This window comes from Grammomys surdaster, unplaced genomic scaffold (assembly GCF_004785775.1).
Source record: "Grammomys surdaster isolate TR1022 unplaced genomic scaffold, NIH_TR_1.0 211953, whole genome shotgun sequence".
Lineage (NCBI taxonomy): Eukaryota > Metazoa > Chordata > Mammalia > Rodentia > Muridae > Grammomys > Grammomys surdaster.
Window position 1 is genome coordinate 3,788 of NW_021624203.1, and position 3,787 is coordinate 7,574.

The window sequence follows — 3,787 nt, forward strand, 5'->3', positions numbered from 1 at the left end:
AGCGTGCATCCTCAAGATTTCTGTATCATCTTTGCTTCTAGCTTCCTATCATTTTCTTCATGGCTCATAATTGTTTCTTTCTTTCCCCACTTTTATAATAAAATAACAAAAGTACAAGAATATGCTGTTAGTTTCAAAGAGACTGCATCAAGTAGATTGTGAGTATATAGAATAATTCTTATTCACAAAATGTAACATCTTTGATTATAGTGTTTTATTAAAAATAATGTGGACATATGTGTGACTTTGTTAGAAAAATTGCCTGTAGAAAATAACTCTACGGAAAGTATTATTTGTATATATGTATGCAGAATGTATTATAAATACTTACATAGTGAACAAATATTCATACTCAAATGTTACACTTATGTATAGAAATGTGTCTGTGTGACCAAAATAGAATACTTTTTAAATTATATAATTATATATTTGTTTTGATTTAATCTTTCCTTGTTTTATTTTGTTTTGTTTATTTGTTTAGATTTCTCTCTCTCTCTCTCTCTCTCTCACACACACACACACACACACACAAACACTCACACACACACATACACAAATACACACACACTAACACACACAGCAGGTCAGTCTGGGGTAAATGACATTATATCAAAAACCGTAACAAACAGAGTGACATGGTTTGTGTTTATGTGTGTGGGGGGAGGCAAGGAGAAAATATCATTTATCGGAGACTGGTTTGGTACTTGCTAGGTTGCAGAGGATGACCTTCAAATTTTGACTGTCCTGCTTTTACCTTGAGGTAATTGGCATTACAGGTTTGCATCACTGCGCCTGATATATGGGAGACTGGGCAATTTAGAACAGGGTTCTGTGAATCCTAGGTAATGATGCATTTCAGCAAATCTATGTTCTCTCCTTAAATTTGCAATACTATTCATTTTTCCTATTGTTAGTATTCATACTACTATTTTTTGGACCTTCCAAACGAAAACTGAATAATTTAACTCAGATCTGATGTGGTAAGTATTTTTTAAAATATTATTACATTTGCCTAAATACATAATTTATATAAATTACTATTTATGTGTGGCTTGGGAAAATATTCAATTCTTTTATAGTTTAATTTTATATATCTATATAGTAAAGTTAAAAGTAATTCAGTCATAGAGTTTGTTGAAGCTAAATACTGCCAATGTTAGAACAAGTTCTGCCACACTGATAACTGTTTATAAGTTATTTGTTATTATTAAATTAAGTATGATTAAATTATCTTCATTTTAACTATTGCAGGTTCATTTAACTATTGCACAAAGCACTTTTACTAATACCTTACGACTTCAATAGTGAAGTCTAATTAGGATGGCCTAAGTAATTATTTCTGTCATAATTCTAGAACCTAGATGACTCAATCAAGTTGAAAGCAGAGTCTTTCAAATAATAGTCATTTTCTCTTACCAGTGTATTCATATGGTCTTCTCTCTGTACCTATCCAATTGTCTCCTAATCCACCCAAATTCATTGCTTACCACTGCTGCTTGGTATTGACCCCAAGCATTCATCATTGTTAGTAAATGCTCTATTACTGAGCTATATCCAGCTTGATTCTCTTATGAAGTTGTACTGAATTAAAATCTACATAAGTGCAGCAAGATGCTATGATGTATAGATTTAAACCTATCATTCAGAAGGTAGAGGTGAACCCTTAGCCCTTGCCCTGGGGGTATTGGCAGGTGATAGCTGCTGAGAAATGTTGAGTTTTCATTAATTATGAGTTCTTTGGTAGTTGACCAGGCCATATAAGTATTCAAACATTGAAAAGAAATTGGAATTGATACATTTAAAAAGCAAATGGGGGCCAAAAGTTAGGTGTGTAGGGAAGTGGGTTTGATATTGGAGGAGTTAGACAAAGGGGTGCATATGTTTAAAATACATTGTACAAAATTCTCAAAAACTAAATATGCTGTAAAAAATCAAAATCAAGCATAATATTGTTATGTTAACTTAGCTTCCATTAAAAAACTCATTATCTACAAACAATCACATTCTGGAGAGACAAGTTTTGGAATGATTTTAGTAAAATAAAAATTCTAATAATGTATTACATATACACAATAGAATTTTATCCACATATAAAGAAAAAATCAATTATGGTACGTGCAGAAAAATGATAAGTTACAAGTAGTAGAGTAAGTCAGGTAGCAAAGGCCCATGTTCCATGTTCTTTCTCATATGTGAATCTAACCTTTTTGGTTGATATTCAGAACTAAGCAGTAAGATCCTGTGGCTGAAGAAACCAACTTCATTGCAGGCCATGTAGAAACTGAACTGGAACTACTATCAAAATGTCCTCTTTTCACTAGTGTTTATAGTCCCAGAAGTAGATACACTAGATGCTGAGGGAGAAAAGCCATCAATGATAATTACTTGTCAGTTAGCCCTGGATGTTATAATACCTACCTCGGAAGTAGATGCTTCTGCTGATAATAATTCAAACAGATTATGTGAATAACCAATCACTTTTGAGTTCTCTTTAGGTCTGGTCCCCAGGACGAAATTCATGTCTGATACTGTAAATCTGGTTGGAAGCTCATAGTTCTGGAGGTTGTATGCCCTAGGGGAAAACCTACTGCTGTTTCTTGTTATAAGTTCATGTTGTCAAATTACTTTCTAAATGTATGTTTGAACACATAAATTAATGTTGCCATTAGCCTTGGGCAGAGATGCTTCTCTCTGCAGTGTCAGCAGTTAATTTATAATGGCTAAAGTCCTGAGAACAAGTGTCTCATGTATACTAATCCTTAACAAGAAATATCGTATCATCATATCAGTGCCTTACCCTCCCTACCAGAGTTCAGGGAAATTTATGAAATTTAGGTTATCTCAAAATGATGAAGCCAGCAAAATCAATCAGTATTCCATCAAGCACTATTAAATGGACTTTTAGTTGATTACCAATAAATAAAGGTAAAGCCATGAATGACAAATGGATACATGTTTTATCTCTGGGAAATGTGATGAAGAATTTGGTTGCATATGGTAAAAGTAAACTGTTTATATGCATGAAATTATCCTAGTATTCATAAAATGTTTTAAAATGATATAAAAAGTAAATGAATTAAGACTGAAGAGAAAAAATATGTTAAATACCCAAATTTAAACCTTAAATCATAGTTTGAATCTTAATTATCTCTTCTTTGAAGGGCTATTCTTAACCATTTAAAATCATCAGGAATTCTCACTGCTCTCTATTTGGTTGTATTTATTGAAATATGCATGTGTGTGTCCTAAAAATGGATACTTTTATAAGATGTATGCCATTATGAGAGATTTTTCACCGTAAGGATATCCTACACTTATACAAATGTAAAGAGTATATTTTGATTGCATCAAGAAGGGTGATAACTGCAAGTGATCTTGCTGTTGCATGGGTCATGAAGAATCTATTAAACAGTGCACTTTTATATATGTAAGCAGAAGTGAGCTCTAAAACAATGATTAGTATAAAAGTAGTAAATGCTTAGCCCAGATCTAGCCCACATGTCACCACTATGCATAATTCTATGTTTGTACATATAGTGTCTAGAAGTGCAACAGCTTTGCGCTGAGATAATTTGACCACAAGGTGACAGGAATTGTTCCGCTGTTTTTCAGTCATTTGTGAGGAAAGGTATTCATTTTGTCTGCTGTTGAAAGAAATAAGTTATGCAACATAATTCTGTTCCCAGAAATCTGCACTTGCTTTTCCACAAGAAAAAAGAAGGGCAATCAATGCTGTTAATCTTGAAATATTCAAGAGAAGGAGCTGAGCATTGGGGTTGAACAAACC